The 13124-nt window shown below is 42.6% G+C and overlaps 1 protein-coding gene across 5 annotated transcripts in view; it reads left to right on the top strand.

The window, feature by feature from the left end:
• Window positions 1-12658: 12658 nt before the first annotated feature.
• The window catches only part of SATB1 (SATB homeobox 1), a 93440-nt gene continuing 92974 nt past the window's right edge, over window positions 12659-13124 (top strand). For all 5 annotated transcript variants that reach the window (XM_065051528.1, XM_065051523.1, XM_065051520.1 and 2 more), the window contains exon 1: window positions 12659-12835. The gene's annotated coding sequence lies outside the window, so the exon portion shown is untranslated. The remainder of the gene's footprint in view (window positions 12836-13124) is intronic.

Genomic DNA, 13124 nt, shown 5'->3' with positions numbered 1-13124 from the left:
GTTAAATTTGGCAACGCTGGGTAAGTAATCAAAAAATAATGAAAACACTCTTAAATAGGTGACAAGTCAAAGCTCTATCAAGGGCCAATTCTTATTCCAGGAAAGCTCCCATTAACTTGGATTGAAGTGAGAGCTTTTGGTACTTCCACAGATGGAAAAGAACACAGACTAGTTCACGTAGAGATCTTTATTCTACCGACATTTTTCAGAAGTTTATAAACTAGATGGAAACAGACTGGCTTTCCCCTTCAGAGTAAACTTCCAGTCTGAATATCATGCCGGGAGAATGCTATGGTAGTTTCTCAGCTACAGTATGAAGACATATGGACAAAACAAGTGTCTTCGGTACACGCAGGAGAATGCCACCAAGCCTGTCATCACTTGGGTCACTCAGCACTTCCTCTGCCTATTTTGAGCCCAGCCTGCTGCCTTATCACATTATGCTGGAGGGAGAATCTGTTTCTTCTCTTCTCCATCTCTCTTTTTAATATTCACGAGGCAGTCTTCTTCCCCCCAAAAAGCCCAATTATCATGGCAGCCCTGCTACTTTTCTTAAGGAAACGAAAGCGAAGTGTGTTTGTTAGAGAGCTGGGCAAGAAGTCTGGTATTGAGAATCTGAGCATAGCTAGACTGCAGCATGATGAAGTGTGAACCCAGTCAGACTCTGCACTTAATTATGGAAAGCAGTGATTATGCAGGATGAAAGTCCCGTCTCAGCCAACTGCTGCCAGGTCTACCTGTCTTAAGGAGTTTCAGCAAGGCGTGTGGCTAAATCTTCATAGCTCCACCCTTCTTTTGCAGCCTCCTGTGGCATGTGTGCGTCTTCATCTTGTAGTCTTCAGGGCTAGTCCTCTGAGTGCAGTTTATATGAGTCAAGAGACTCACACTTGCATTACCAAGATCGGGATCTAGCCATTTGTATGTCTGAGCACATATTCTTGAAACAAGTTTGTGGTAGTATATTCAGGAATGTTTCACACTTGGGTTCAGATCTGGTTCCAGCTGGAGTTCCCTTGTAATGTTCCAAATCTCATTAAGTTAATGAGAGGGTTTTTTTTTTTCCAGCAATTTCAACGGGATTCCCTGTTTCTGTGCCCACATCCTCGGCTCAGCCTTGCATACGGGAAGCCAGAGCAAGTGTCAGGAAAGAGGAGGTCACGCTCCATCCCTGCTGCTCCCTTTGCAGCAGGACACTGAGCAGGGCCATCAGGGTGGACATGTCAGAGGTGACCAGTAGCCACTTTCACCTGCCTCCCTCATACCTTGTCTTTCCCTGTTCCCCAGTTTTCTCTGTGTTCTGGTATGGTCAGAGATTTGGATTTAGGAACTGGAGCAAGGAAAGTTGGACAAGTAAAGAAAAATTTAAAATTAAACAGGAATTGTGTCTGTGTTACCAAGCTTGGGGACTGCATGCTGACATTACAGTGATGGGCAACAGTGTGACTCCCACCTATAGGTCAAGTTCAATCATTTAACACATGCTTTCTTCCTTTTCAAGTATATTATCAAATTGACCTCTCGCATCTGGCTGCCCTGCTGGCCACCCAAAAAGAAAAGAAAAAAAAAAGAGAGACTGCAGACAGAAGAGAATGGCCTCAGATGAACTGAGGGATGGCTGGAAACCTTGCATAGCTGGTGACAAAGCTGCAGCAATCAGGACAGTCAAACCAGTATCTTTAATGAGAACCAGAGTCACCCACACAAACAAGTTGTATAGACTCAAAGATAGGTATCTTCTCATATCCAAATCATATACTTCCTATTAGCACTACAATTATTATATAGACTCACTAAGAGAAGACTATTTTCCTAAATATTTATTTAGTGTTGATAGAATTGCTTACAAAACCTCTCTCTCATTCTGAGACTCTCTTACAAGACTCCCTTGTTCCCAACTTCATTATAGCTACTTATATTATTACTGTAAATCTTTCTAATGCCTCAAATGTTTGGCTCTGAAGAACATTTTTATAATGAGGGTGGGGCAATGCAAAACTTTTCCTCTCCTAATTCATTGCTAAATTGTATTTGCAAGTTCAAATGCCAGAGTGATGAAATCACAATATTATTCATTGGATTTTGTTTGATTATTTGGTAGTGTTGTAGGAATGTATCTATAAAACTACATGAAAAGCAAAGCAACAGAGCTTTAGGGGTTTTCCGGAACTTCTCTTCCGCACACATCAATTTTACTGTATGACTGTCCTGAAAGATTTATGCTTTGTGTTTTGAGGGCCAGGTTTTAAATGGCTTCACAGAATAAAAATATTAAAATTTAAATGCAACTTTAAAAATGTGTGTTGGACCTTTGGGCCTTCTGAAGAGGTCAAGTTCAAGACACTTATAAAAAGACCATTCCCAGAGAGACTGCATGGGAAAGCCTATTAACATTACTGCTTTCCCTTTATTTCCCCTTTGATCATAAAATAAGGTTATGGGTGGCAAAAGCTGTAATGGTGGGAAGATCCCAAATAGGATAGTATGATTTAATCTACTGAATATAAAAAAAAACCAAACCACCAACAACAATGTGGTGGGGTACCAAGCAAGACTATGACTACAAAGTGCTTTGCTAAGGAGAAACAAAACCAAAACCAAAACCAAAACACATGAAAAAAAGCCCTGCACAACTCCACAATAGGAATGATTTTTTTTCCTTTTTTTTTTTTTTTTCAAAAAAGGGAGATGAAAAAAGCATTTACATTCTACTTCTCATTCTTTAATTAAATCTCATTTTGTCCGTATGATCAAAAACATAACTTTTTTTAAGATGAGTTCCTAAATCCTGAGTAAAAATAAACAAGCTCCACATCTGGCTTAAGAAATAACAAAGGACAATTATCTGTTTATGTTAGGGACATGCCTCGAAATCTCCATATTCCATAAGGAGAATATCAAAGCCCTCCTTTTCCTACTAATAGTGACAGTGACTGATTTAGGGGAAGAGAGAGAGAATATACAAGTATGCACGAGCAGTTCTGGTCCCAAATAAACTGGCTTTTGACTTGTTATATATATTTTATTCTAAAAGCTGAGGACTTTTTCTCAGTTTTAATGTGTGAGGTAAAATTCAGAAAATATACTATACAAACTGTCTTCCATTCCTGCTAAGGCCATTTTTTACTTACTATGTGGGTATCAAAAGGTCTCTAGCATGGAACAGGCACAATCTCATTGATTTTAAATAGTCCCATATAAATAAAAGCAAAATTTGGCTCTGAAGACCTCTAGCAGAAAACTCTGTTACTGTCATGAATATCTTAAATGTAATCGTTTTTCTTTTAATTAACATTCTAAAGAGAAGAGGAAGTTGGAAATCCAGATAAATGTGTTATGAGTCAATTAAGAAGCCAGGATTAGCATATGCAATCAAGATGGGTGAAGCAAGATTTCATGGAAGAGTTCATGAGGAAGCAACCAGGATGCAGCATTTGCATGGGCAACCTCCTTGGTTTGTGTTCTTCTCAACCTCAGTATTGTTGACTTGACTCACTGCATGAATATTGCCAAGCAGTAGCAAACCACAATTTCATTTTCCTGCTTGCACAGATACAGCTTACCTTGTCATGTGGTTTTAAAGAAGACAAATCGTACGAACTATGGCAAACAGTAGAGGTCCTTTTCTTCTTTCTGCAGATACCCTTTTTTTAATAAAATATCTTTCTAAACCCCAGTTGTATGAATATCATCAGTAGATACTGCAAACTGTCCTACTGTTCCTTGATCAGGTAGATCATATTGAATAGCCCTCAGGGACTAGAATTGGGGTACTTCACACATAGGTCACCTGGGCAAGTGAAGCCTTTATCAGGGGGTGACTAGTGGGAGATACAAAAGGAGGTGATGAACTCACACCAGTTACTGTCAGAGATGACCATTTATATTCTAAAACCAAAGTCAAATTTACAAGAGAATACAGATTTTTTTTTTTTTTTTTTTGTAGTAAAACAAAAAAATAAATTACCTTTATGGGTACAAAGCCTGAAATCTTCAACGTTTTTGAGCTGATCATTCTAGAGATGGGTCATCATGGACAGTCTTACAAATCTACTATTCATAGTGTATCTCTTCTACAAATAAACTGAAGGCGTGAGTCTCCTGGGATGAAAAGCTAATGTTTTCCTAACTTCACATTTCACAGAAAGAAGAATTCAAGGCTTTTAAAATATGATACTTGATGAAAATAAAAATAAGTTATTATGTATCTGTGATCTCAACTGTCCTGAAAAAAACTGTCCATGGCACTGCAGAACAATGCAAATTTAGCATAGCTGCTGAAGTACAGTCACTACTGAACTCATTTCCAACATATGGCATGGTTTTGCTTAGATCTACAGACTGAATATACCAATGTATATGAACAAATTAGGATAGAAGGGTGTGTTTCAGAAGCTTTTCAATGTGTGCACACTATTAAAATCTGTCTGAGATCTGTTTGGAGAAAGCAACAATTATATTTCTTATTAAAGAATATGCAATTACAGCCCTCTTTACACTTCCTGCTTCCTTCAACAATGAAGACCTGTCTGCATTGAAGATTACAAAGTCCTGCACTGTTTCACCAGGTCACCAGACTAAACAGGCCAATCCACTTTCACAGCAATTTATTCCAGATTTTCTCTTTTGGGCCAACTTCTTCTATAATAAAACTGGGCCTATATGGAGATTGACAACATTGTTACTGTAGGAGAGTGAGCCAATGTAAAATTAAATAAAATGCTCTTTAAACTTAAACAACAAAAGATTTTGTGAGGTCTCTAATGTATTAGTCTCATGTCTATTATCTTTAAAACCTTCATCAGACACTGAAAAATATGATCCTCAGCATTCCCAGTTTTCCATAAAAGTTACCACAGTCATAGCTGGTGCAAACACTCTATGTACTAACCATTATTTTAGTTCCTTTTTGTTTATGGTATTTGTCTGTCATCAGAAAAACCAGAAAGTCTACAGTTCAGATTTCTCAGGATCATAAATGGTTTGATTAAACTACAGATGTTAATTAAGACCCAAATCTGTATCTTCATGCATAGCCAGAATAACCAGCTTGTTAGCTAGGGAAAGCCCATGATATTTAGAATATTCCATATTGTAGGATGCAGATCACAAGTGGAAGGGTTCCAGGGCAGCTTTGTAACCTCCTCTTCAGTTGTATCAAGCAGGTTTGGGGAAGGAAACATGCATGGGACAGACTGTTTGAACTGTGCCCATACATCCTATACGTGTCAAAAGCTGTCAGCTATGCTGTGGCAGGGGAAATCTGTGCACTGGACTGCTGTCATGCTGTTACCTTTTTTTGGAGGAAAATATTGTCCCCTGATTTTGAAAGTTTGCAAGTAGGTAAAATGAAATTATTTTTAAAGGAGAAATATGCATCTCTTCCTAAAAAAGGTCAATTTTTTTTTGTATGTATTTTCATTTTAATTTACTTAAATTCCATAATTCTAACCTTGTATCCCACAGGACTCAAACCAATATGAGTGTCTAGCCATGCTAACCATTACAGCTTCTAATGGGAAACACAATAAGAATTTTCATTATAATATGCAACCAAACAGTTTCCTGTGCTGTCCTTTGCAATACAAAATAGAAATGGACCAGAAACTCTCTTGAGAGAAGAGTTACCAGCAGATACTAATACTGGTGTTAAAGTGAAACCAACAGTTATGAATAAACAGACACTGATTTATATGGTTTATGGCCTAATCCTATAAAGGATTCTGGTGCGGCAAAAACTTTGGTGCTCCAACATCGAATTTTTTGGCCCGTGGTCCCCTACCTGGTATCCAGAATCATACTTTAAAAGTGTGACTTTCCTGCGGTGTACATGGAGAGATACCTGGACAGCCTGGAAATCAGCCAGCACAGCGTGCCTTGACCTCAACATAAGCTGACTGGAATTAACCACGGAAAAAAGGAACTTTGTCCCAAATCTAAAATCTTGCTTCCCTCTAAAGCCAGGCCTCTACCTGAGGGTTACTTCTGAAGACAGGGCTCTACCCAGGGTTGTCTGAGAGATGCCTCCATCCACTCACTATCTACACCCTGATTCTTTTTATGAAAATAGGTTCCTGTGATCTTTCCTTCAAAACTTATGTTTTATTAAAACATAGCTGGAGGAGAAGGTAGCTTCCCATCTCCCTCTACATAACAACTCTGTGATTAGAGCACTCACGCAATCATGGGATTCATCTCTCCTGCCCTGAAAGGCCCCAATTCACAACTCCTTTCACCCCAGGGAGGACTCTGACCAACAGGCTGATGGTTATTTCAGAAAAGGCAGTCTCGACCCTTTTGCTGAAACAGTGCCCTTGAGCACAAGCAAAATCAAGATTCCTTAGATGATAATGTCATGTTTAGGTTATTCCCAAGGCTGGGACACACACTGAGTTTTCTTGGGATTATTTCTGTCTTTGCTTTAATTGTCAAATTCACACACCACCACTCCGCAAAACACTTTGCCAAGAAGCCAGTCATGTCAAGGAGTCTAGGGCATGTCCAGAAGTGGCCAGGAGGTCAAAGCCGACCAGGACACTTGGGTGGAGGAATGTCATGGTCCTGGGGGCCAGAGGAGTAGGGCATGAGCACTCCTGAAAGGCCACTTGGAAGTCCCAGGTGGAAAAGGAACTAACTCCAAGGTATGAATCATGAGAAGCAAAAGCAGTGCTTTGAGGTTTAGGCAACTGCTTAGCAGACATTTTCTGAATCACACCTGTTTGCTCACACGCTTAAGTTCCTCCAGTCTCACATTTCACACCATCTAGACCCTCTTATTGCCTGAAACACAAGTATTGACAGAGACATCTTTGTGCACAACAAAATATCTTTTTATTTGTGAAAAAACAGCACCAGTTGCCAAAGACAGTTATCATTGAACACATTGAGTTGCTACTTCCACAGCATAATCCTTGTCATAGCTCATCTGACAGATTGATTATTCAAGGTACAGTGTACCTACAGTTGGGAATCATATTGCAAGGCTTATGGCTTTACACTGTAACTGCCCTGTCTATAGATAAACCCTAAAGGAAAAATTGTGCTAAATACTATTTTCACTTCACAATATTCCTGAAGTGAAAATACATTTTCGCAGAAGTAAAAAACTTATTTTGACATTGTAACTGTCCCTCCTTGCCTGACAGAAGCATTAGAGGAAGACGTTACTAACAAGATGAGGTAAATACCAGACCAAAGACACATTTCTTTAAAACTTCCTCATTCTTGGCATGTTCTGTTTAGGTCTTTATAAAATCTCTAGATTTCTAGTAACAAGATATACGTGTGTTGCTAAACAGCTCAGTGCTCAGGGGTTTATATTATGACCTATAGCAGGAAAAGCCCTTCCAGTGGACTTACCAGGAACACAAGAAAAAAAGATTTTTTCTCTCATTTCTTATGTTTCCATAAGCCTATTTCCTAAGATCTAGTAGCACACCTTGTAACTCCTAGTTAGGTATTCAGAATAGCAACAGGACTGTAAGTTAAATATAATTTGTGAAATACATGCCGTATTTGATAAAAAATGCATGTAGTCAGAATCATATGATGACTTAATTTGCATAGATGTAAAACCTGAATTCATTATACACAACCTATATTCATAAAAGTAGACAGTCACCTGGTTTCTCTTCACTGGTTTAACCTGGCAGTCCCTCACTAGAGGCAACAGAATTTTTAAAAGCAGCCAAGACGAACCAGACACCAAGGGGAAGGAGAAAAGAAGAGCAGACAACATGCAGGAAAAGTGGTTCACACAAATATTAACACAACCCCCTCAACCCTTTCAAAAATTAAAATTTTAGACTGAGAAAAGGTGGAGAGAACAGTCACGCAAAGAGAAATCAATCTGATGCCATTGATGCACCTGCAACAAGCTGATCTTCTTTTCTATAATGCATAAGTTTTAAGGGGAAATCTACAGGATGCAGTTTAGGTTTTTAGCTAATCAAAAGATCTCCTGTAACAGAGATGTAGAACAGAAAGGAGTTACCATCTTGGAGAGAAGCTGAATGGATGCAGGTACTGTGTAGGGGCCTGGAAACGTGAACCTCTGATGAATGATTGGTAGAAACTTAAGCCAGCTTGGAGATGGATAGATGAAATTGTTATTACTGACATGATGCTCATTTCAGCAAACAAATTTTCAAGACAGACATTCAGGTAGTGAGGTGGCATAGGCCTAAGCCCAGGAGTTTGGTGACTAACCAGCGAAGAGTAGAATAGTCAAAAGACTGCAGAAATACACTGAAAGCAGCAGCCACGTTCAGAAAAAGTCATATGAGTGTCTTCCACTGAGTTACCAGTGAGATGAAACATCAGACAAGGTTATGGTACAGCTCATAATGGCCACTTGCATTTAAAGTATGCACAGAAGGCCACTCCAGCATGCTTGCATTTATTCACCATCATTTTCATCTACGACAGATAATGCTAATACCAGTTGGAACATAGTTACTCAAACCAAATCTTAACATTTCATCGAGCTGCTGAGAAAGCTACACGTAGACCATGCTAGTAAGCGGGTTTTATTGCTGTTTCACAAGTACTAACACACAAATAGATTACAAAACTTAGGCTGCTGTTTTTGTATGTTAAAAGAGAAAAAAAGACTCAAACATGTTATTTTCAGTTTCTGATGTGCTTAGCTTAAAGCAAGCCATGAAAAAGCAAGCAGTCACAAGAAGTGCCAGGTGGCATGTAGTGTTTCCACTGCTATAGCATTAGCCATACAGTACAAGTTGGAAACAAACCATACTTGGTAAGGTACATATTACTTGGGAACTACATAAGTATCTGAGCATTACTGAGAGTTCTGTTGATCATCTGCAATTTCAGGCAGATGATGGCCTTCTCAATCAACCATGGGTCAACATAACTCTCAAGTATTCATAAGTTCATGCAGCGTTTCTTCTTAATATTGAACATTTCGTGTCAAGCCCCAGCTAACATCGGATACTGAAAAGAAACCCACATGTATTTATTTGGTTCCCTAGATGCTTTGAACCCCACTCCACTCCTGGCTCTACTTCACTTCCCATCCCTCTCTACTCATGTCTAAACATGAAGATATTTACATGTCTGAAAGGAACTGGAAAGCATCTGTGATATTTCCCAGAGGATCCAATAGCTCTTCCCACACAAAAGCGTATTTCCACACCATTATGTCACAGTGGCACTTCAATAAGGGGCACCTCAGGAAGGACGCCTGACAGAGTTCCCATCAGCAGATTCACCACTTTCACTACCTCACTTGAAAGATTTGAACAGAAATCTTTTCAGTTAATATTGTCCTTCACTTGAATCAGTTATGTCTGCAGTCCTTATAGGATGGTTTATCTGGATAAAGGTACTTTTATACATTGTTTGAAGTCCCTAAAACTCATAGGACTTTGAAATCGTGGATTTCTGGCATATCTTGGCAGGTTCTAAATCCACAAATTCATGAGTAGCTTATTGTGATTCATATGCCACTTTCATTTTTGGCAGGTAATGCTAATGGTATTGGAGAATGATTATATGATGATCTGCAGCCACTTCCCTCAAATCTGGAGTGTAAAAAAGCTCAGAATGTAGCTGTCAGCATAAATACACAAAAATATACGTGAAAACATATACGCTTATTCTGTATAGGGTTTTGACTGTACAATTCCAGGCATCAAGGATGAGCAGGATGAGCAGGACTTTCTGCAGGTCCTGTAGAACACTGGGCAAGCAAACATCTGGAGGTGGACAATGAGGAAGAGGAAATATATACGTGTCAGTAATAAGAAAGTTACATTGTACACCTGCTTTTTAGGCATGCCATCTGTGCTCAGTCATACCATAATTCAGCTTTGATGACATGCCACAGCTAAAGGGCAGTCAATATACGTCTTGCTTCATTGACATGAATGACACAACTTGGTAAAACTCACTGCTTAGTGAGATACAGTATATGGTTGTCCTGTATGTTTTTCAATGTTTAGACACATGCTAAGTATTTTGATACTGATAGCACTGAAGAAGCATTATGGTGAAAACTGATGCACACTAGGTAAGCAATAGCAACTTAGCTATACCAATGCTGGACTTCTCATTATATTTTTTGGCCTGTAACTACATCGTAACATCCAGCAAACATTGTTTACAGTAACCTAATAACAAGTAATTCTGTTCCCATTACTGCTCGCAATCTCATATCAAATGTTGCTTGTTTCCAAAGTAAACTGCCCTATGTAGTTGAAAGGTATCACCACACGTTTTAAAAAGCTGGATAAATCTTATCTTTAGAAAAGTAAATGCTATCTGAAAAAAAGTGTGTGTATTTTGAATAACATACAAAATTAGTGAAAAATAAGGCTTATATTACATTTCTCTTTCAAAGAGGCATTTTCCACAGTGCACTTCAGGATCTTTAAGAGGGAGCTTGGTCTAAATTCCATTCCAGTCCTGCATCTACTCTTAAATCCATGTGTGGCCTCAGGCAAACATGTTAATTTTCCTGTTTCAGTTTCTCTGCCTTTAAAGTCAGGACAACACGACTAGACCAAATAGCTTAGCTGCAATTTGTGAGAGTAACTCAATTATTAGATTTCTGAGACATGAAACATGATTATTATTAGGATTCACTGACCAGCCAGTCAGAAGAGTGTGATACAAATAAAGGATACAGGTCTTTGACAACAGAGGGATGTTGGTTAGTCAGTCAGTCAGGCTGAGCAGCTGTGCAGGGAAGCAGCTCCAGGGAGCGGACAGTTTGACCTATGAAAGTGAGAATGCTCTCTTTGTACTGACTTTTTATTTATTACCCTGTGGTAACTAAGGTCCATAAAAAGCTAAGTCCTTTCTGATAAATAAATAGGTCCAAAGCATTACAACAAATCAGCTGCAGGCAAATAAATTTTTATCTGTGTAAGAGAGCTCAATGTTATTTTCTAGTGGAAATGTCGGAGTTGATTAAAGACTTAGCATTTCTATTTAAAATGAGAGAGTAGTGGATGATATATTCTAAAGGAAAAAAAAAAAAGGCGGAGTTCTGATAACATGGAGATAATGGGGTAAATAAATTTCTGGTGTTGCTGCAGTGACTTGGTACTCAACATACTGGGTCCGAATTTACACCACTGTACATAGTATACATAGCAGTGCCTTTTAGTAACTATGACAAAAATACTCTCCCCACTGGCAAGGTCAATATTATTAATTGTTATTCCTATTATTAACCTTTGATCTTGTGTATCCTCCACGGATTAATGATTATTCAATAATTGTGCTACAAGGTTACAGTTTCTAATAGCAATTAATAGTAGGGTGTACCACTGGTTAACTAGGAAAAGCATTGACATATCAACTGCATGGTCTTGGTCTTGTTTCTGAGACTTGCAAAGGTGCCTACAGGAATTGTACTTGTCAGTTCCCAGAACTGAAAGAGGAAATCTTCCTCAAAGTCAAAACAAATAAAAAACGGAGATTGGGCTGGCATCCAGGGTCCCCGCTCTTCTCAGTCTCCTAGGGAATAAGAAGCAGCCTCAGCTTTCAGGGAAACCTGCACTCATTGCCAGGTTCACTCTCCAGGAACTCCACTTTCAAACCCTGCGTCAGCGAAGATGGCAAAGAAGGTCTTAAAAACAAAAGAAGAGAGAACAAGTCCCTCCCCAAGGAAAAGTTACACGAATAAAGGCATTTCTCACCGTTTTTGAGCGGCACATGGTGCCAGTGAAGCACCAGGCGAGAGAAACAGAGGTGACGCGCAGCGGGACCCGGCCCCGCTACCAGCCCCGACGGGGCAGAGCGGCTGCCAGGCGGCGGCGGGCGGTCGGACAGCGACCCCGGGGGATGCCTGCCCTCACCTCGGGCATCCCCGGCCCGCGGGGTCTGCCAGCGCGGCCGCGGAGCGGCTGCCTCAGCTGCCCTAAATCGCTAGTGGCCGTGGGGAGCTGCCTGCCCGAACGGGGCCGACCGCCGGGGCGCAGGGAAATAAGCGGCGGGGGGCAAGTGTAGAAATAAAGGAGCGGGAGAGGGATGGAGAGAAGGGGAAACGCGGGGGAGCGGGGCAGACGCTGAGAAGCGCTGTGCCCGGGGAAGGCAACACGGGGGTGGCTTCTGGACCCTCTCGCAGGGCGGGGAGTGAGGGCGGCAAGAAGGGACACACACACCCCCCCGACACTTCCACCAAGTCAGCCCCACCGCCAAGCGTGGCCGGGAGCGGGCGGAGAGGAGAAGACGCCGCGCACACACACATACACACACAGCCGCCGTGTTCCAGCCGCCGCTCGGTCCCCCAACCTCCGCAGCCCCCCGCCGCCACGCAGGCAAGAAGCAGCAGGCGTGGAGCGGGCGACGGTGCAGGGCGCAGAGCCTCCCCACCCCCCACGGACGTAACCGGCCTCCCGCCGCCGTGCTGCCCCGACGGCACCGCCGCCCCTTCCCCGGGGGCAGCGCGCACCTCCCCGCCCGAAGAGGCTGTACGAGGCAACGGGCGGGGGGGGCGCAGGCACACACAGACACACGCACACACCGAGGCAGGGCTACCCCACGCCGGTACCTTGCTGCCCTGGTGTTTTCCGTCCGGGCTCCTCCTTGCTGAGGCAGCTCGGGAGCGGAGCCGAGCGGGCGGGTGTGTGTGTGCGTGTGTGCGCGCGCGCGCGTGTGTGTGTGCGTGTGTGTGTGTGTGTGTGTGCGCGAAAGCGATCGAGCGAGAGAGACTCTCCCCCCTCCCCCTCCTCCTCCTCGCTCTCCTTCCTTTAAACGCCCACTCCTGATGGGTGAAAAGACAACTTGAACTTCAGTGCAATTAACTTCGCCGGCGCCTCGGAAGCCGGAGGTGTCGCCGGCCTCGCCCGCCACGCTCCCATGAGTGAGTCGGTCCCGCTCCTTCGGCGTCGCTCCTCGGGGACTGGGGAGGGGGGGACGGGGCCATGCCGGGGGCAGCCGCCGTGGTGATTTACGAAGGCCGACGGTGCCGACCCGTGCGGGGGGAGGCGCGGTGCGGGGGGCTCCGCTGAACGCTGCCTCTGCCGGAGCCTCCTGGCCGGCACGGGCTCACACCTGCCGCCGCGCCGCTGGCGGCCGCCGGCCCCGCTCCGCTCCCCTGCCCGCCGCCGCCTCGCCCGCCACCGACACGGCGGGAACAGGAGGGTGGAGGC

The sequence above is a fragment of the Columba livia genome, chromosome 2 (genome assembly GCF_036013475.1).
Source record: "Columba livia isolate bColLiv1 breed racing homer chromosome 2, bColLiv1.pat.W.v2, whole genome shotgun sequence".
Lineage (NCBI taxonomy): Eukaryota > Metazoa > Chordata > Aves > Columbiformes > Columbidae > Columba > Columba livia.
The sequence above is the reverse complement of the archived record's forward strand: the minus strand, read 5'-3'. Positions and strand labels throughout refer to the sequence as shown.